Source organism: Dendrobates tinctorius, unplaced genomic scaffold, assembly GCF_039654945.1.
Source record: "Dendrobates tinctorius isolate UK_male_01 unplaced genomic scaffold, ASM3965494v1 ptg000047l, whole genome shotgun sequence".
Taxonomy (NCBI): Eukaryota; Metazoa; Chordata; class Amphibia; order Anura; family Dendrobatidae; genus Dendrobates; species Dendrobates tinctorius.
Window position 1 is genome coordinate 9,586,124 of NW_027361715.1, and position 21,945 is coordinate 9,608,068.

At 35.1% G+C, this 21,945-nt stretch overlaps 6 non-coding genes across 6 annotated transcripts; all 6 read right to left on the reverse strand.

The window, feature by feature from the left end:
* Positions 1–2,723: 2,723 nt before the first annotated feature.
* TRNAQ-CUG (transfer RNA glutamine (anticodon CUG)) lies at positions 2,724–2,795 on the reverse strand. The gene has a single exon. It is a non-coding gene; the product is annotated as a tRNA-Gln (tRNA).
* Positions 2,796–4,316: 1,521 nt separating this feature from the next.
* On the reverse strand, positions 4,317–4,388 carry TRNAQ-CUG (transfer RNA glutamine (anticodon CUG)). The gene has a single exon. It is a non-coding gene; the product is annotated as a tRNA-Gln (tRNA).
* A 1,524-nt stretch (positions 4,389–5,912) lies between these two features.
* TRNAQ-CUG (transfer RNA glutamine (anticodon CUG)) lies at positions 5,913–5,984 on the reverse strand. The gene has a single exon. It is a non-coding gene; the product is annotated as a tRNA-Gln (tRNA).
* Positions 5,985–9,048: 3,064 nt separating this feature from the next.
* TRNAQ-CUG (transfer RNA glutamine (anticodon CUG)) lies at positions 9,049–9,120 on the reverse strand. The gene has a single exon. It is a non-coding gene; the product is annotated as a tRNA-Gln (tRNA).
* Positions 9,121–10,645: 1,525 nt separating this feature from the next.
* TRNAQ-CUG (transfer RNA glutamine (anticodon CUG)) lies at positions 10,646–10,717 on the reverse strand. The gene has a single exon. It is a non-coding gene; the product is annotated as a tRNA-Gln (tRNA).
* Positions 10,718–12,242: 1,525 nt separating this feature from the next.
* On the reverse strand, positions 12,243–12,314 carry TRNAQ-CUG (transfer RNA glutamine (anticodon CUG)). The gene has a single exon. It is a non-coding gene; the product is annotated as a tRNA-Gln (tRNA).
* Between the last annotated feature and the right edge of the window lie 9,631 nt (positions 12,315–21,945).

The following is a 21,945-nucleotide window of genomic DNA, read 5'->3' on the forward strand; positions in this document are numbered from 1 at the left end:
CCAGAGATAATATAAGTAGAATCGGTGCAAAGCACATGTTCCAATCTATCAACCATACCTGACATTTGTGGCAACTAGATGAGAGATGGAGAAGCACCTCTTACCTGATTGTACGAGGTCTCATCTTTTGATTAGCAGTGTGATTCACATGTGATGATGGGCCAGGCCAGTTAATCAAAATAAGATCTTTAGATGCCCGCAGGTTGGTTCTCCAAATCCAGTCCAGAGATATGAAACAACTTTTTGGGGGATAAACTAAGGAAGGTGTGCATTGATCTACTCAGATAATCATCAAAAAACCTACTTGGAAATTGACATAGTTGGCAATGATTGAATGCGCAGGGAGATCCCAATGGATTTCAAGTCCATCGCTTTAACAACTCAGCCACAACTTCTGAGATACCTTCAAAATTTCAGGCCTCACTAAAATTTAAAAATCTGATGTGAAGTCATCTTAACTTGAAACCTTGTACTGCTCAAGCCTTTCAACAGTTTAAAAGGCAGATTTAGTGTGAGTTGGCTCTGAAAACTTACTAAAGAATACACCAAAAAAGCTCAAAAGAAGAAAAATATTCATTTCTATGTAAACATAAAATAAAATTAGTCTTCGTATTTTCAGTCGTTTTGAGCATCTTTTAACTGCATAAAGTTTCCAAAACGGTAAAGTGACTATGTCAATTTCCATTTGATTTTTTTGCTTCGAATACCTTCCGTAATAAAATTCAAGTCAACTAGAAGCTTAGAAAGACACTTTAAAGTCTCTTAGTGACTTCTAGTTCCTTTTGTCACCTACAAAAAAGCCACAAGAACATACTCAACTGATGGACTAAACAATTGTTTTTAAATTGCCAAAAAATTCCTCAATAAAACATTATAGATAATTTTGGAAAAAACAAGAGAAAAGAAAATTCAGGAAAATAAGCTGGCGTTTCCTAAAGCCATTTTGATTTGAAATCATCATCAGATTTTCCCACCAGAATTAAAAATCATGGGAACATTTCCACAAGTCATAGAATATTGTTGCTTGGTGTAACATACAAGATAAGAATTTTGTTTCCTTTAGTCAATTTTATAGGATTCCATGGATTCTTGCACCATTCAAATCAAGTTTCAAGTTTTTAAGTTTCAAGTTTCATTCTAAAAGTTGAACATAGTAGAAATTATAATGCTAATTATAGCTAACCACACATGTGTGGTATGCTAATTAGAGCTTACTACTCTAGATTTTCTTGTGGTGAAAATGGAGAAGGGAACACATTAAGGAAATCATGCATGATGGTGAAACTGGCTTTAATGCTGCAGTACAAATCTACATTTAATACACCATCATAAATTAATATCTCCTCCACTTTTAATCTACAAGTGTGCCTAGAATTCCACAGTATCACAATCAGGACAGTTTTAAAATTGTTTATGAAAACTGTGCCAGCTCTGTTACCAGGAAAAAGGAGAGGAAAATAATTGCAAAACTTAAACTGCTAGAAAGCTGCTCATCCAGAAGTTGCTAAAGATTTTTCACTGTGTGGTAAAAGATTCCACCCCAGAGATAATATAAGTAGAATCAGTGCAAAGCAAAGCACATGTTCCAATCTATCAACCATACCTGACATTTGTGGCAACTAGATGAGAGATGGAGAAGCACCTCTTACCTGATCGTACGAGGTCTCATCTTTTGATTAGCAGTGTGATTCACATGTGATGATGGGCCAGGCCAGTTAATCAAAATAAGATCTTTAGATGCCCGCAGGTTGGTTCTCCAAATCCAGTCCAGAGATATGAAACAACTTTTTGGGGGATAAACTAAGGAAGGTGTGCATTGATCTACTCAGATAATCATCAAAAAACCTACTTGGAAATTGACATAGTTGGCAATGATTGAATGCGCAGGGAGATCCCAATGGATTTCAAATCCATCGCTTTAACAACTCAGCCACAACTTCTGAGATACCTTCAAAATTTCAGGCCTCACTAAAATTTAAAAATCTGATGTGAAGTCATCTTAACTTGAAACCTTGTACCGCTCAAGCCTTTCAACAGTTTAAAAGGCAGATTTAGTGTGAGTTGGCTCTGAAAACTTACTAAAGAATACACCAAAAAAGCTCAAAAGAAGAAAAATATTCATTTCTATGTAAACATAAAATAAAATTAGTCTTCGTATTTTCAGTCGTTTTGAGCATCTTTTAACTGCATAAAGTTTCCAAAACGGTAAAGTGACTATGTCAATTTCCATTTGATTTTTTTGCTTCGAATACCTTCCGTAATAAAATTCAAGTCAACTAGAAGCTTAGAAAGACACTTTAAAGTCTCTTAGTGACTTCTAGTTCCTTTTGTCACCTACAAAAAAGCCACAAGAACATACTCAACTGATGGACTAAACAATTGTTTTTAAATTGCCAAAAAATTCCTCAATAAAACATTATAGATAATTTTGGAAAAAACAAGAGAAAAGAAAATTCAGGAAAATAAGCTGGCGTTTCCTAAAGCCATTTTGATTTGAAATCATCATCAGATTTTCCCACCAGAATTAAAAATCATGGGAACATTTCCACAAGTCATAGAATATTGTTGCTTGGTGTAACATACAAGATAAGAATTTTGTTTCCTTTAGTCAATTTTATAGGATTCCATGGATTCTTGCACCATTCAAATCAAGTTTCAAGTTTTTAAGTTTCATTCTAAAAGTTGAACATAGTAGAAATTATAATGCTAAAGATGAAACTTACAGGTTCCACTGAAATTTGAACTCAGATCACTGGATTCAGAGTCCAGAGTGCTAACCATTACACCATGGAGCCACACATGTAGCTGACTACTCTAGATTTTCTTGTGGTGAAAATGGAGAAGGGAACACATTAAGGAAATCATGCATGATGGTGAAACTGGCTTTAAAGCTGCAGTACAAATCTACATTTAATACACCATCATAAATTAATATCTCCTCCACTTTTAATCTACAAGTGTGCCTAGAATTCCACAGTATCACAATCAGGACAGTTTTAAAATTGTTTATGAAAACTGTGCCAGCTCTGTTACCAGGAAAAAGGAGAGGAAAATAATTGCAAAACTTAAACTGCTAGAAAGCTGCTCATCCAGAAGTTGCTAAAGATTTTTCACTGTGTGGTAAAAGATTCCACCCCAGAGATAATATAAGTAGAATCGGTGCAAAGCAAAGCACATGTTCCAATCTATCAACCATACCTGACATTTGTGGCAACTAGATGAGAGATGGAGAATCACCTCTTACCTGATCGTACGAGGTCTCATTTTTTGATTAGCAGTGTGATTCACATGTGATGATGGGCCAGGCCAGTTAATCAAAATAAGATCTTTAGATGCCCGCAGGTTGGTTCTCCAAATCCAGTCCAGAGATATGAAACAACTTTTTGGGGGATAAACTAAGGAAGGTGTGCATTGATCTACTCAGATAATCATCAAAAAACCTACTTGGAAATTGACATAGTTGGCAATGATTGAATGCGCAGGGAGATCCCAATGGATTTCAAGTCCATCGCTTTAACAACTCAGCCACAACTTCTGAGATACCTTCAAAATTTCAGGCCTCACTAAAATTTAAAAATCTGATGTGAAGTCATCTTAACTTGAAACCTTGTACCGCTCAAGCCTTTCAACAGTTTAAAAGGCAGATTTAGTGTGAGTTGGCTCTGAAAACTTACTAAAGAATACACCAAAAAAGCTCAAAAGAAGAAAAATATTCATTTCTATGTAAACATAAAATAAAATTAGTCTTCGTATTTTCAGTCGTTTTGAGCATCTTTTAACTGCATAGTTTCCAAAACGGTAAAGTGACTATGTCAATTTCCATTTGATTTTTTTGCTTCGAATACCTTCCGTAATAAAATTCAAGTCAACTAAAAGCTTAGAAAGACACTTTAAAGTCTCTTAGTGACTTCTAGTTCCTTTTGTCACCTACAAAAAAGCCACAAGAACATACTCAACTGATGGACTAAACAATTGTTTTTAAATTGCCAAAAAATTCCTCAATAAAACATTATAGATAATTTTGGAAAAAACAAGAGAAAAGAAAATTCAGGAAAATAAGCTGGCGTTTCCTAAAGCCATTTTGATTTGAAATCATCATCAGATTTTCCCACCAGAATTAAAAATCATGGGAACATTTCCACAAGTCATAGAATATTGTTGCTTGGTGTAACATACAAGATAAGAATTTTGTTTCCTTTAGTCAATTTTATAGGATTCCATGGATTCTTGCACCATTCAAATCAAGTTTCAAGTTTTTAAGTTTCATTCTAAAAGTTGAACATAGTAGAAATTATAATGCTAAAGATAAAACTTACAGGTTCCACTGAAATTTGAACTCAGATCACTGGATTCAGAGTCCAGAGTGCTAACCATTACACCATGGAGCCACACATGTAGCTGACTACTCTAGATTTTCTTGTGGTGAAAATGGAGAAGGGAACACATTAAGGAAATCATGCATGATGGTGAAACTGGCTTTAAAGTGCAGTACAAATCTACATTTAATACACCATCATAAATTAATATCTCCTCCACTTTTAATCTACAAGTGTGCCTAGAATTCCACAGTATCACAATCAGGACAGTTTTAAAATTGTTTATGAAAACTGTGCCAGCTCTGTTACCAGGAAAAAGGAGAGGAAAATAATTGCAAAACTTAAACTGCTAGAAAGCTGCTCATCCAGAAGTTGCTAAAGATTTTTCACTGTGTGGTAAAAGATTCCACCCCAGAGATAATATAAGTAGAATCTGTGCAAAGCACATGTTCCAATCTATCAACCATACCTGACATTTGTGGCAACTAGATGAGAGATGGAGAAGCACCTCTTACCTGATCGTACGAGGTCTCATCTTTTGATTAGCAGTGTGATTCACATGTGATGATGGGCCAGGCCAGTTAATCAAAATAAGATCTTTAGATGCCCGCAGGTTGGTTCTCCAAATCCAGTCCAGAGATATGAAACAACTTTTTGGGGGATAAACTAAGGAAGGTGTGCATTGATCTACTCAGATAATCATCAAAAAACCTACTTGGAAATTGACATAGTTGGCAATGATTGAATGCGCAGGGAGATCCCAATGGATTTCAAGTCCATCGCTTTAACAACTCAGCCACAACTTCTGAGATACCTTCAAAATTTCAGGCCTCACTAAAATTTAAAAATCTGATGTGAAGTCATCTTAACTTGAAACCTTGTACCGCTCAAGCCTTTCAACAGTTTAAAAGGCAGATTTAGTGTGAGTTGGCTCTGAAAACTTACTAAAGAATACACCAAAAAAGCTCAAAAGAAGAAAAATATTCATTTCTATGTAAACATAAAATAAAATTAGTCTTCGTATTTTCAGTCGTTTTGAGCATCTTTTAACTGCATAAAGTTTCCAAAACGGTAAAGTGACTATGTCAATTTCCATTTGATTTTTTTGCTTCGAATACCTTCCGTAATAAAATTCAAGTCAACTAGAAGCTTAGAAAGACACTTTAAAGTCTCTTAGTGACTTCTAGTTCCTTTTGTCACCTACAAAAAAGCCACAAGAACATAGTCAACTGATGGACTAAACAATTGTTTTTAAATTGCCAAAAAATTCCTCAATAAAACATTATAGATAATTTTGGAAAAAACAAGAGAAAAGAAAATTCAGGAAAATAAGCTGGCGTTTCCTAAAGCCATTTTGATTTGAAATCATCATCAGATTTTCCCACCAGAATTAAAAATCATGGGAACATTTCCACAAGTCATAGAATATTGTTGCTTGGTGTAACATACAAGATAAGAATTTTGTTTCCTTTAGTCAATTTTATAGGATTCCATGGATTCTTGCACCATTCAAATCAAGTTTCAAGTTTTTAAGTTTCAAGTTTCATTCTAAAAGTTGAACATAGTAGAAATTATAATGCTAAAGATGAAACTTACAGGTTCCACTGAGATTTGAACTCAAATCGCTGGATTCAGAGTCCAGAGTGCTAACCATTACACCATGGAACCACACATGTAGCTTACTACTCTAGATTTTCTTGTGGTGAAAATGGAGAAGGGAACACATTAAGGAAATCATGCATGATGGTGAAACTGGCTTTAATGCTGCAGTACAAATCTACATTTAATACACCATCATAAATTAATATCTCCTCCACTTTTAATCTACAAGTGTGCCTAGAATTCCACAGTATCACAATCAGGACAGTTTTAAAATTGTTTATGAAAACTGTGCCAGCTCTGTTACCAGGAAAAAGGAGAGGAAAATAATTGCAAAACTTAAACTGCTAGAAAGCTGCTCATCCAGAAGTTGCTAAAGATTTTTCACTGTGTGGTAAAAGATTCCACCCCAGAGATAATATAAGTAGAATCGGTGCAAAGCACATGTTCCAATCTATCAACCATACCTGACATTTGTGGCAACTAGATGAGAGATGGAGAAGCACCTCTTACCTGATTGTACGAGGTCTCATCTTTTGATTAGCAGTGTGATTCACATGTGATGATGGGCCAGGCCAGTTAATCAAAATAAGATCTTTAGATGCCCGCAGGTTGGTTCTCCAAATCCAGTCCAGAGATATGAAACAACTTTTTGGGGGATAAACTAAGGAAGGTGTGCATTGATCTACTCAGATAATCATCAAAAAACCTACTTGGAAATTGACATAGTTGGCAATGATTGAATGCGCAGGGAGATCCCAATGGATTTCAAGTCCATCGCTTTAACAACTCAGCCACAACTTCTGAGATACCTTCAAAATTTCAGGCCTCACTAAAATTTAAAAATCTGATGTGAAGTCATCTTAACTTGAAACCTTGTACTGCTCAAGCCTTTCAACAGTTTAAAAGGCAGATTTAGTGTGAGTTGGCTCTGAAAACTTACTAAAGAATACACCAAAAAAGCTCAAAAGAAGAAAAATATTCATTTCTATGTAAACATAAAATAAAATTAGTCTTCGTATTTTCAGTCGTTTTGAGCATCTTTTAACTGCATAAAGTTTCCAAAACGGTAAAGTGACTATGTCAATTTCCATTTGATTTTTTTGCTTCGAATACCTTCCGTAATAAAATTCAAGTCAACTAGAAGCTTAGAAAGACACTTTAAAGTCTCTTAGTGACTTCTAGTTCCTTTTGTCACCTACAAAAAAGCCACAAGAACATACTCAACTGATGGACTAAACAATTGTTTTTAAATTGCCAAAAAATTCCTCAATAAAACATTATAGATAATTTTGGAAAAAACAAGAGAAAAGAAAATTCAGGAAAATAAGCTGGCGTTTCCTAAAGCCATTTTGATTTGAAATCATCATCAGATTTTCCCACCAGAATTAAAAATCATGGGAACATTTCCACAAGTCATAGAATATTGTTGCTTGGTGTAACATACAAGATAAGAATTTTGTTTCCTTTAGTCAATTTTATAGGATTCCATGGATTCTTGCACCATTCAAATCAAGTTTCAAGTTTTTAAGTTTCAAGTTTCATTCTAAAAGTTGAACATAGTAGAAATTATAATGCTAATTATAGCTAACCACACATGTGTGGTATGCTAATTAGAGCTTACTACTCTAGATTTTCTTGTGGTGAAAATGGAGAAGGGAACACATTAAGGAAATCATGCATGATGGTGAAACTGGCTTTAATGCTGCAGTACAAATCTACATTTAATACACCATCATAAATTAATATCTCCTCCAATTTTAATCTACAAGTGTGCCTAGAATTCCACAGTATCACAATCAGGACAGTTTTAAAATTGTTTATGAAAACTGTGCCAGCTCTGTTACCAGGAAAAAGGAGAGGAAAATAATTGCAAAACTTAAACTGCTAGAAAGCTGCTCATCCAGAAGTTGCTAAAGATTTTTCACTGTGTGGTAAAAGATTCCACCCCAGAGATAATATAAGTAGAATCGGTGCAAAGCACATGTTCCAATCTATCAACCATACCTGACATTTGTGGCAACTAGATGAGAGATGGAGAAGCACCTCTTACCTGATTGTACGAGGTCTCATCTTTTGATTAGCAGTGTGATTCACATGTGATGATGGGCCAGGCCAGTTAATCAAAATAAGATCTTTAGATGCCCGCAGGTTGGTTCTCCAAATCCAGTCCAGAGATATGAAACAACTTTTTGGGGGATAAACTAAGGAAGGTGTGCATTGATCTACTCAGATAATCATCAAAAAACCTACTTGGAAATTGACATAGTTGGCAATGATTGAATGCGCAGGGAGATCCCAATGGATTTCAAGTCCATCGCTTTAACAACTCAGCCACAACTTCTGAGATACCTTCAAAATTTCAGGCCTCACTAAAATTTAAAAATCTGATGTGAAGTCATCTTAACTTGAAACCTTGTACCGCTCAAGCCTTTCAACAGTTTAAAAGGCAGATTTAGTGTGAGTTGGCTCTGAAAACTTACTAAAGAATACACCAAAAAAGCTCAAAAGAAGAAAAATATTCATTTCTATGTAAACATAAAATAAAATTAGTCTTCGTATTTTCAGTCGTTTTGAGCATCTTTTAACTGCATAAAGTTTCCAAAACGGTAAAGTGACTATGTCAATTTCCATTTGATTTTTTTGCTTCGAATACCTTCCGTAATAAAATTCAAGTCAACTAGAAGCTTAGAAAGACACTTTAAAGTCTCTTAGTGACTTCTAGTTCCTTTTGTCACCTACAAAAAAGCCACAAGAACATACTCAACTGATGGACTAAACAATTGTTTTTAAATTGCCGAAAATTCCTCAATAAAACATTATAGATAATTTTGGAAAAAACAAGAGAAAAGAAAATTCAGGAAAATAAGCTGGCGTTTCCTAAAGCCATTTTGATTTGAAATCATCATCAGATTTTCCCACCAGAAATAAAAATCATGGGAACATTTCCACAAGTCATAGAATATTGTTGCTTGGTGTAACATACAAGATAAGAATTTTGTTTCCTTTAGTCAATTTTATAGGATTCCATGGATTCTTGCACCATTCAAATCAAGTTTCAAGTTTTTAAGTTTCAAGTTTCATTCTAAAAGTTGAACATAGTAGAAATTATAATGCTAAAGATGAAACTTACAGGTTCCACTGAGATTTGAACTCAGATCGCAGGATTCAGAGTCCAGAGTGCTAACCATTACACCATGGAACCACACATGTAGCTTACTACTCTAGATTTTCTTGTGGTGAAAATGGAGAAGGGAACACATTAAGGAAATCATGCATGATGGTGAAACTGGCTTTAATGCTGCAGTACAAATCTACATTTAATACACCATCATAAATTAATATCTCCTCCACTTTTAATCTACAAGTGTGCCTAGAATTACACAGTATCACAATCAGGACAGTTTTAAAATTGTTTATGAAAACTGTGCCAGCTCTGTTACCAGGAAAAAGGAGAGGAAAATAATTGCAAAACTTAAACTGCTAGAAAGCTGCTCATCCAGAAGTTGCTAAAGATTTTTCACTGTGTGGTAAAAGATTCCACCCCAGAGATAATATAAGCAGAATCGGTGCAAAGCACATGTTCCAATCTATCAACCATACCTGACATTTGTGGCAACTAGATGAGAGATGGAGAAGCACCTCTTACCTGATCGTACGAGGTCTCATCTTTTGATTAGCAGTGTGATTCACATGTGATGATGGGCCAGGCCAGTTAATCAAAATAAGATCTTTAGATGCCCGCAGGTTGGTTCTCCAAATCCAGTCCAGAGATATGAAACAACTTTTTGGGGGATAAACTAAGGAAGGTGTGCATTGATCTACTCAGATAATCATCAAAAAACCTACTTGGAAATTGACATAGTTGGCAATGATTGAATGCGCAGGGAGATCCCAATGGATTTCAAATCCATCGCTTTAACAACTCAGCCACAACTTCTGAGATACCTTCAAAATTTCAGGCCTCACTAAAATTTAAAAATCTGATGTGAAGTCATCTTAACTTGAAACCTTGTACCGCTCAAGCCTTTCAACAGTTTAAAAGGCAGATTTAGTGTGAGGTGGCTCTGAAAACTTACTAAAGAATACACCAAAAAAGCTCAAAAGAAGAAAAATATTCATTTCTATGTAAACATAAAATAAAATTAGTCTTCGTATTTTCAGTCGTTTTGAGTATCTTTTAACTGCATAAAGTTTCCAAAACGGTAAAGTGACTATGTCAATTTCCATTTGATTTTTTTGCTTCGAATACCTTCCGTAATAAAATTCAAGTCAACTAGAAGCTTAGAAAGACACTTTAAAGTCTCTTAGTGACTTCTAGTTCCTTTTGTCACCTACAAAAAAGCCACAAGAACATACTCAACTGATGGACTAAACAATTGTTTTTAAATTGCCAAAAAATTCCTCAATAAAACATTATAGATAATTTTGGAAAAAACAAGAGAAAAGAAAATTCAGGAAAATAAGCTGGCGTTTCCTAAAGCCATTTTGATTTGAAATCATCATCAGATTTTCCCACCAGAATTAAAAATCATGGGAACATTTCCACAAGTCATAGAATATTGTTGCTTGGTGTAACATACAAGATAAGAATTTTGTTTCCTTTAGTCAATTTTATAGGATTCCATGGATTCTTGCACCATTCAAATCAAGTTTCAAGTTTTTAAGTTTCAAGTTTCATTCTAAAAGTTGAACATAGTAGAAATTATAATGCTAAAGATGAAACTTACAGGTTCCACTGAGATTTGAACTCAGATCGCTGGATTCAGAGTCCAGAGTGCTAACCATTACACCATGGAACCACACATGTAGCTTACTACTCTAGATTTTCTTGTGGTGAAAATGGAGAAGGGAACACATTAAGGAAATCATGCATGATGGTGAAACTGGCTTTAATGCTGCAGTACAAATCTACATTTAATACACCATCATAAATTAATATCTCCTCCACTTTTAATCTACAAGTGTGCCTAGAATTCCACAGTATCACAATCAGGACAGTTTTAAAATTGTTTATGAAAACTGTGCCAGCTTTGTTACCAGGAAAAAGGAGAGGAAAATAATTGCAAAACTTAAACTGCTAGAAAGCTGCTCATCCAGAGGTTGCTAAAGATTTTTCACTGTGTGGTAAAAGATTCCACTCCAGAGATAATATAAGCAGAATCGGTGCAAAGCACATGTTCCAATCTATCAACCATACCTGACATTTGTGGCAACTAGATGAGAGATGGAGAAGCACCTCTTACCTGATCGTACGAGGTCTCATCTTTTGATTAGCAGTGTGATTCACATGTGATGATGGGCCAGGCCAGTTAATCAAAATAAGATCTTTAGATGCCCGCAGGTTGGTTCTCCAAATCCAGTCCAGAGATATGAAACAACTTTTTGGGGGATAAACTAAGGAAGGTGTGCATTGATCTACTCAGATAATCATCAAAAAACCTACTTGGAAATTGACATAGTTGGCAATGATTGAATGCGCAGGGAGATCCCAATGGATTTCAAGTCCATCGCTTTAACAACTCAGCCACAACTTCTGAGATACCTTCAAAATTTCAGGCCTCACTAAAATTTAAAAATCTGATGTGAAGTCATCTTAACTTGAAACCTTGTACCGCTCAAGCCTTTCAACAGTTTAAAAGGCAGATTTAGTGTGAGTTGGCTCTGAAAACTTACTAAAGAATACACCAAAAAAGCTCAAAAGAAGAAAAATATTCATTTCTATGTAAACATAAAATAAAATTAGTCTTCGTATTTTCAGTCGTTTTGAGCATCTTTTAACTGCATAAAGTTTCCAAAACGGTAAAGTGACTATGTCAATTTCCATTTGATTTTTTTGCTTCGAATACCTTCCGTAATAAAATTCAAGTCAACTAGAAGCTTAGAAAGACACTTTAAAGTCTCTTAGTGACTTCTAGTTCCTTTTGTCACCTACAAAAAAGCCACAAGAACATAGTCAACTGATGGACTAAACAATTGTTTTTAAATTGCCAAAAAATTCCTCAATAAAACATTATAGATAATTTTGGAAAAAACAAGAGAAAAGAAAATTCAGGAAAATAAGCTGGCGTTTCCTAAAGCCATTTTGATTTGAAATCATCATCAGATTTTCCCACCAGAATTAAAAATCATGGGAACATTTCCACAAGTCATAGAATATTGTTGCTTGGTGTAACATACAAGATAAGAATTTTGTTTCCTTTAGTCAATTTTATAGGATTCCATGGATTCTTGCACCATTCAAATCAAGTTTCAAGTTTTTAAGTTTCAAGTTTCATTCTAAAAGTTGAACATAGTAGAAATTATAATGCTAAAGATAAAACTTACAGGTTCCACTGAGATTTGAACTCAGATCGCTGGATTCAGAGTCCAGAGTGCTAACCATTACACCATGGAACCACACATGTAGCTTACTACTCTAGATTTTCTTGTGGTGAAAATGGAGAAGGGAACACATTAAGGAAATCATGCATGATGGTGAAACTGGCTTTAATGCTGCAGTACAAATCTACATTTAATACACCATCATAAATTAATATCTCCTCCACTTTTAATCTACAAGTGTGCCTAGAATTCCACAGTATCACAATCAGGACAGTTTTAAAATTGTTTATGAAAACTGTGCCAGCTCTGTTACCAGGAAAAAGGAGAGGAAAATAATTGCAAAACTTAAACTGCTAGAAAGCTGCTCATCCAGAAGTTGCTAAAGATTTTTCACTGTGTGGTAAAAGATTCCACCCCAGAGATAATATAAGTAGAATCGGTGCAAAGCACATGTTCCAATCTATCAACCATACCTGACATTTGTGGCAACTAGATGAGAGATGGAGAAGCACCTCTTACCTGATTGTACGAGGTCTCATCTTTTGATTAGCAGTGTGATTCACATGTGATGATGGGCCAGGCCAGTTAATCAAAATAAGATCTTTAGATGCCCGCAGGTTGGTTCTCCAAATCCAGTCCAGAGATATGAAACAACTTTTTGGGGGATAAACTAAGGAAGGTGTGCATTGATCTACTCAGATAATCATCAAAAAACCTACTTGGAAATTGACATAGTTGGCAATGATTGAATGCGCAGGGAGATCCCAATGGATTTCAAGTCCATCGCTTTAACAACTCAGCCACAACTTCTGAGATACCTTCAAAATTTCAGGCCTCACTAAAATTTAAAAATCTGATGTGAAGTCATCTTAACTTGAAACCTTGTACCGCTCAAGCCTTTCAACAGTTTAAAAGGCAGATTTAGTGTGAGTTGGCTCTGAAAACTTACTAAAGAATACACCAAAAAAGCTCAAAAGAAGAAAAATATTCATTTCTATGTAAACATAAAATAAAATTAGTCTTCGTATTTTCAGTCGTTTTGAGCATCTTTTAACTGCATAAAGTTTCCAAAACGGTAAAGTGACTATGTCAATTTCCATTTGATTTTTTTGCTTCGAATACCTTCCGTAATAAAATTCAAGTCAACTAGAAGCTTAGAAAGACACTTTAAAGTCTCTTAGTGACTTCTAGTTCCTTTTGTCACCTACAAAAAAAGCCACAAGAACATACTCAACTGATGGACTAAACAATTGTTTTTAAATTGCCAAAAAATTCCTCAATAAAACATTATAGATAATTTTGGAAAAAACAAGAGAAAAGAAAATTCAGGAAAATAAGCTGGCGTTTCCTAAAGCCATTTTGATTTGAAATCATCATCAGATTTTCCCACCAGAATTAAAAATCATGGGAACATTTCCACAAGTCATAGAATATTGTTGCTTGGTGTAACATACAAGATAAGAATTTTGTTTCCTTTAGTCAATTTTATAGGATTCCATGGATTCTTGCACCATTCAAATCAAGTTTCAAGTTTTTAAGTTTCAAGTTTCATTCTAAAAGTTGAACATAGTAGAAATTATAATGCTAAAGATGAAACTTACAGGTTCCACTGCGATTTGAACTCAGATCGCTGGATTCAGAGTCAGAGTGCTAACGATTACACCATGGAACCACACATGTAGCTGACTACTCTAGATTATCTTGTGGTGAAAATGGAGAAGGGAACACATTAAGGAAATCATGCATGATGGTGAAACTGGCTTTAATGCTGCAGTACAAATCTCCATTTAATACACCATCATAAATTAATATCTCCTCCACTTTTAATCTACAAGTGTGCCTAGAATTCCACAGTATCACAATCAGGACAGTTTTAAAATTGTTTATGAAAACTGTGCCAGCTCTGTTACCAGGAAAAAGGAGAGGAAAATAATTGCAAAACTTAAACTGCTAGAAAGCTGCTCATCCAGAAGTTGCTAAAGATTTTTCACTGTGTGGTAAAAGATTCCACCCCAGAGATAATATAAGTAGAATCGGTGCAAAGCAAAGCACATGTTCCAATCTATCAACCATACCTGACATTTGTGGCAACTAGATGAGAGATGGAGAAGCACCTCTTACCTGATCGTACGAGGTCTCATCTTTTGATTAGCAGTGTGATTCACATGTGATGATGGGCCAGGCCAGTTAATAAAAATAAGATCTTTAGATGCCCGCAGGTTGGTTCTCCAAATCCAGTCCAGAGATATGAAACAACTTTTTGGGGGATAAACTAAGGAAGGTGTGCATTGATCTACTCAGATAATCATCAAAAAACCTACTTGGAAATTGACATAGTTGGCAATGATTGAAAGCGCAGGGAGATCCCAATGGATTTCAAGTCCATCGCTTTAACAACTCAGCCACAACTTCTGAGATACCTTCAAAATTTCAGGCCTCACTAAAATTTAAAAATCTGATGTGAAGTCATCTTAACTTGAAACCTTGTACCGCTCAAGCCTTTCAACAGTTTAAAAGGCAGATTTAGTGTGAGTTGGCTCTGAAAACTTACTAAAGAATACTAATGCATGTTGGTGAAACTGGCTTTAAAGCTGCAGTACAAATCTACATTTAATACACCATCATAAATTAATATCTCCTCCACTTTTAATCTACAAGTGTGCCTAGAATTCCACAGTATCACAATCAGGACAGTTTTAAAATTGTTTACGAAAACTGTGCCAGCTCTGTTACCAGGAAAAAGGAGAGGAAAATAATTGCAAAACTTAAACTGCTAGAAAGCTGCTCATCCAGAGGTTGCTAAAGATTTTTCACTGTGTGGTAAAAGATTCCACCCCAGAGATAATATAAGTAGAATCGGTGCAAAGCAAAGCACATGTTCCAATCTATCAACCATACCTGACATTTGTGGCAACTAGATGAGAGATGGAGAAGCACCTCTTACCTGATCGTACGAGGTCTCATCTTTTGATTAGCAGTGTGATTCACATGTGATGATGGGCCAGGCCAGTTAATCAAAATAAGATCTTTAGATGCCCGCAGGTTGGTTCTCCAAATCCAGTCCAGAGATATGAAACAACTTTTTGGGGGATAAACTAAGGAAGGTGTGCATTGATCTACTCAGATAATCATCAAAAAACCTACTTGGAAATTGACATAGTTGGCAATGATTGAATGCGCAGGGAGATCCCAATGGATTTCAAGTCCATCGCTTTAACAACTCAGCCACAACTTCTGAGATACCTTCAAAATTTCAGGCCTCACTAAAATTTAAAAATCTGATGTGAAGTCATCTTAACTTGAAACCTTGTACCGCTCAAGCCTTTCAACAGTTTAAAAGGCAGATTTAGTGTGAGTTGGCTCTGAAAACTTACTAAAGAATACACCAAAAAAGCTCAAAAGAAGAAAAATATTCATTTCTATGTAAACATAAAATAAAATTAGTCTTCGTATTTTCAGTCGTTTTGAGCATCTTTTAACTGCATAAAGTTTCCAAAACGGTAAAGTGACTATGTCAATTTCCATTTGATTTTTTTGCTTCGAATACCTTCCGTAATAAAATTCAAGTCAACTAGAAGCTTAGAAAGACACTTTAAAGTCTCTTAGTGACTTCTAGTTCCTTTTGTCACCTACAAAAAAGCCACAAGAACATAGTCAACTGATGGACTAAACAATTGTTTTTAAATTGCCAAAAAATTCCTCAATAAAACATTATAGATAATTTTGGAAAAAACAAGAGAAAAGAAAATTCAGGAAAATAAGCTGGCGTTTCCTAAAGCCATTTTGATTTGAAATCATCATCAGATTTTCCCACCCGAATTAAAAATCATGGGAACATTTCCACAAGTCATAGAATATAGTTGCTTGGTGTAACATACAAGATAAGAATTTTGTTTCCTGAAGTCAATTTTATAGGATTCCATGGATTCTTGCACCATTCAAATCAAGTTTCAAGTTTTCAAGTTTCATTCTAAAAGTTTAACATAGTAGAAATTATAATGCTAAAGATGAAACTTACAGGTTCCACAGAGATTTGAACTCAGATCGCTGGATTCAGAGTGCTAACCATTACACCATGGTACCACACATGTAGCTGACTGCTCTAGATTTTCTTGTGGTGAAAATGTAGAAGGGAACACATTAAGGAAATCATGCATGTTGGTGAAACTGGCTTTAAAGCTGCAGTACAAATCTACATTTAATACACCATCATAAATTAATATCTCCTCCACTTTTAATCTACAAGTGTGCCTAGAATTCCACAGTATCACAATCAGGACAGTTTTAAAATTGTTTATGAAAACTGTGCCTGCTCTGTTACCAGGAAAAAGGAGAGGAAAATAATTGCAAAACTTAAACTGCTAGAAAGCTGCTCATCCTGAAGTTGCTAAAGATTTTTCACTGTGTGGTAAAAGATTCCACCCGAGAGATAATATAAGTAGAATCAGTGCAAAGCAAAGCACATGTTCCAATCTATCAATCATACCTGACATTTGTGGCAACTAGATGAGAGATGGAGAAGCACCTCTTACCTGATCGTACGAGGTCTCATCTTTTGATTAGCAGTGTGATTCACATGTGATGATGGGCCAGGCCAGTTAATCAAAATAAGATCTTTAGATGCCCGCAGGTTGGTTCTCCAAATCCAGTCCAGAGATATGAAACAACTTTTTGGGGGATAAACTAAGGAAGGTGTGCATTGATCTACTCAGATAATCATCAAAAAACCTACTTGGAAATTGACATAGTTGGCAATGATTGAATGCGCAGGGAGATCCCAATGGATTTCAAGTCCATCGCTTTAACAACTCAGCCACAACTTCTGAGATACCTTCAAAATTTCAGGCCTCACTAAAATGTAAAAATCTGATGTGAAGTCATCTTAACTTGAAACCTTGTACCGCTCAAGCCTTTCAACAGTTTAAAAGGCAGATTTAGTGTGAGTTGGCTCTGAAAACTTACTAAAGAATACACCAAAAAAGCTCAAAAGAGGAAAAATATTCATTTCTATGTAAACATAAAATAAAATTAGTCTTCGTATTTTCAGTCGTTTTGAGCATCTTTTAACTGCATAAAGTTTCCAAAACGGTAAAGTGACTATGTCAATTTCCATTTGATTTTTTTGCTTCGAATACCTTCCGTAATAAAATTCAAGTCAACTAGAAGCTTAGAAAGACACTTTAAAGACTCTTAGTGACTTCTAGTTCCTTTTGTCACCTACAAAAAAGCCACAAGAACATACTCAACTGATGGACTAAACAATTGTTTTTAAATTGCCAAAAAATTCCTCAATAAAACATTATAGATAATTTTGGAAAAAACAAGAGAAAAGAAAATTCAGGAAAATAAGCTGGCGTTTCCTAAAGCCATTTTGATTTGAAATCATCATCAGATTTTCCCACCCGAATTAAAAATCATGGGAACATTTCCACAAGTCATAGAATATAGTTGCTTGGTGTAACATACAAGATAAGAATTTTGTTTCCTGAAGTCAATTTTATAGGATTCCATGGATTCTTGCACCATTCAAATCAAGTTTCAAGTTTTCAAGTTTCATTCTAAAAGTTGAACATAGTAGAAATTATAATGCTAAAAATGAAACTTACAGGTTCCACTGAGATTTGAACTCAGATCACTGGATTCAGAGTGCTAACCATTACACCATGGAACCACACATGTAGCTTACTACTTTAGATTTTCTTGTGGTGAAAATGTAGAAGGGATCACATTAAGGAAATCATGCATGTTGGTGAAACTGGCTTTAAAGCTGCAGTACAAATCTACATTTAATACACCATCATAAATTAATATCTCCTCCACTTTTAATCTACAAGTGTGCCTAGAATTCCACAGTATCACAATCAGGACAGTTTTAAAATTGTTTATGAAAACTGTACCAGCTCTGAAACCAGGAAAAAAGAGAGGAAAATAATTGCAAAACTTAAACTGCTAGAAAGCTGCTCATCCAGAAGTTGCTAAAGATTTTTCACTGTGTGGTAAAAGATTCCACCCGAGAGATAATATAAGTAGAATCAGTGCAAAGCAAAGCACATGTTCCATTCTATCAACCATACCTGACATTTGTGGCAACTAGATGAGAGATGGAGAAGCACCTCTTACCTGATCGCACGAGGTCTCATCTTTTGATTAGCAGTGTGATTCACATGTGATGATGGGCCAGGCCAGTTAATCAAAATAAGATCTTTAGATGCCCGCAGGTTGGTTCTCCAAATCCAGTCCAGAGATATGAAACAACTTTTTGGGGGATAAACTAAGGAAGGTGTGCATTGATCTACTCAGATAATCATCAAAAAACCTACTTGGAAATTGACATAGTTGGCAATGATTGAATGCGCAGGGAGATCCCAATGGATTTCAAGTCCATCGCTTTAACAACTCAGCCACAACTTCTGAGATACCTTCAAAATTTCAGGCCTCACTAAAATTTAAAAATCTGATGTGAAGTCATCTTAACTTGAAACCTTGTACCGCTCAAGCCTTTCAACAGTTTAAAAGGCAGATTTAGTGTGAGTTGGCTCTGAAAACTTACTAAAGAATACACCAAAAAAGCTCAAAAGAAGAAAAATATTCATTTCTATGTAAACATAAAATAAAATTAGTCTTCGTATTTTCAGTCGTTTTGAGCATCTTTTAACTGCATAAAGTTTCCAAAACGGTAAAGTGACTATGTCAATTTCCATTTGATTTTTTTGCTTCGAATACCTTCCGTAATAAAATTCAAGTCAACTAGAAGCTTAGAAAGACACTTTAAAGTCTCTTAGTGACTTCTAGTTCCTTTTGTCACCTACAAAAAAGCCACAAGAACATACTCAACTGATGGACTAAACAATTGTTTTTAAATTGCCAAAAAATTCCTCAATAAAACATTATAGATAATTTTGGAAAAAACAAGAGAAAAGAAAATTCAGGAAAATAAGCTGGCGTTTCCTAAAGCCATTTTGATTTGAAATCATCATCAGATTTTCCCACCCGAATTAAAAATCATGGGAACATTTCCACAAGTCATAGAATATAGTTGCTTGGTGTAACATACAAGATAAGAATTTTGTTTCCTGAAGTCAATTTTATAGGATTCCATGGATTCTTGCACCATTCAAATCAAGTTTCAAGTTTTCAAGTTTCATTCTAAAAGTTTAACATAGTAGAAATTATAATGCTAAAGATGAAACTTACAGGTTCCACGGATATTTGAACTCAGATCGCTGGATTCAGAGTGCTAACCATTACACCATGGTACCACACATGTAGCTGACTGCTCTAGATTTTCTTGTGGTGAAAATGTAGAAGGGAACACATTAAGGAAATCATGCATGTTGGTGAAACTGGCTTTAAAGCTGCAGTACAAATCTACATTTAATACACCATCATAAATTAATATCTCCTCCACTTTTAATCTACAAGTGTGCCTAGAATTCCACAGTATCACAATCAGGACAGTTTTAAAATTGTTTATGAAAACTGTGCCAGCTCTGTTACCAGGAAAAAGGAGAGGAAAATAATTGCAAAACTTAAACTGCTAGAAAGCTGCTCATCCAGAAGTTGCTAAAGATTTTTCACTGTGTGGTAAAAGATTCCACCCGAGAGATAATATAAGTAGAATCAGTGCAAAGCAAAGCACATGTTCCAATCTATCAACCATACCTGACATTTGTGGCAACTAGATGAGAGATGGAGAAGCACCTCTTACCTGATCGTACGAGGTCTCATCTTTTGATTAGCAGTGTGATTCACATGTGATGATGGGCCAGGCCAGTTAATCAAAATAAGATCTTTAGATGCCCGCAGGTTGGTTCTCCAAATCCAGTCCAGAGATATGAAACAACTTTTTGGGGGATAAACTAAGGAAGGTGTGCATTGATCTACTCAGATAATCATCAAAAAACCTACTTGGAAATTGACATAGTTGGCAATGATTGAATGCGCAGGGAGATCCCAATGGATTTCAAGTCCATCGCTTTAACAACTCAGCCACAACTTCTGAGATACCTTCAAAATTTCAGGCCTCACTAAAATGTAAAAATCTGATGTGAAGTCATCTTAACTTGAAACCTTGTACCGCTCAAGCCTTTCAACAGTTTAAAAGGCAGATTTAGTGTGAGTTGGCTCTGAAAACTTACTAAAGAATACACCAAAAAAGCTCAAAAGAAGAAAAATATTCATTTCTATGTAAACATAAAATAAAATTAGTCTTCGTATTTTCAGTCGTTTTGAGCATCTTTTAACTGCATAAAGTTTCCAAAACGGTAAAGTGACTATGTCAATTTCCATTTGATTTTTTTGCTTCGAATACCTTCCGTAATAAAATTCAAGTCAACTAGAAGCTTAGAAAGACACTTTAAAGACTCTTAGTGACTTCTAGTTCCTTTTGTCACCTACAAAAAAGCCACAAGAACATACTCAACTGATGGACTAAACAATTGTTTTTAAATTGCCAAAAAATTCCTCAATAAAACATTATAGATAATTTTGGAAAAAACAAGAGAAAAGAAAATTCAGGAAAATAAGCTGGCGTTTCCTAAAGCCATTTTGATTTGAAATCATCATCAGATTTTCCCACCCGAATTAAAAATCATGGGAACATTTCCACAAGTCATAGAATATAGTTGCTTGGTGTAACATACAAGATAAGAATTTTGTTTCCTGAAGTCAATTTTATAGGATTCCATGGATTCTTGCACCATTCAAATCAAGTTTCAAGTTTTCAAGTTTCATTCTAAAAGTTGAACATAGTAGAAATTATAATGCTAAAAATGAAACTTACAGGTTCCACTGAGATTTGAACTCAGATCACTGGATTCAGAGTGCTAACCATTACAAAATGGAACCACACATGTAGCTTACTACTTTAGATTTTCTTGTGGTGAAAATGTAGAAGGGATCACATTAAGGAAATCATGCATGTTGGTGAAACTGGCTTTAAAGCTGCAGTACAAATCTACATTTAATACACCATCATAAATTAATATCTCCTCCACTTTTAATCTACAAGTGTGCCTAGAATTCCACAGTATCACAATCAGGACAGTTTTAAAATTGTTTATGAAAACTGTACCAGCTCTGAAACCAGGAAAAAAGAGAGGAAAATAATTGCAAAACTTAAACTGCTAGAAAGCTGCTCATCCAGAAGTTGCTAAAGATTTTTCACTGTGTGGTAAAAGATTCCACCCGAGAGATAATATAAGTAGAATCGGTGCAAAGCAAAGCACATGTTCCATTCTATCAACCATACCTGACATTTATGGCAACAAGATGAGAGATGGAGAAGCACCTCTTACCTGATCGCACGAGGTCTCATCTTTTGATTAGCAGTGTGATTCACATGTGATGATGGGCCAGGCCAGTTAATCAAAATAAGATCTTTAGATGCCCGCAGGTTGGTTCTCCAAATCCAGTCCAGAGATATGAAACAACTTTTTGGGGGATAAACTAAGGAAGGTGTGCATTGATCTACTCAGATAATCATCAAAAAACCTACTTGGAAATTGACATAGTTGGAAATGATTGAATGCACAGGGAGATCCCAATGGATTTCAAGTCCATCGCTTTAACAACTCAGCCACAACTTCTGAGATACCTTCAAAATTTCAGGCCTCACTAAAATTTAAAAATCTGATGTGAAGTCATCTTAACTTGAAACCTTGTACCGCTCAAGCCTTTCAACAGTTTAAAAGGCAGATTTAGTGTG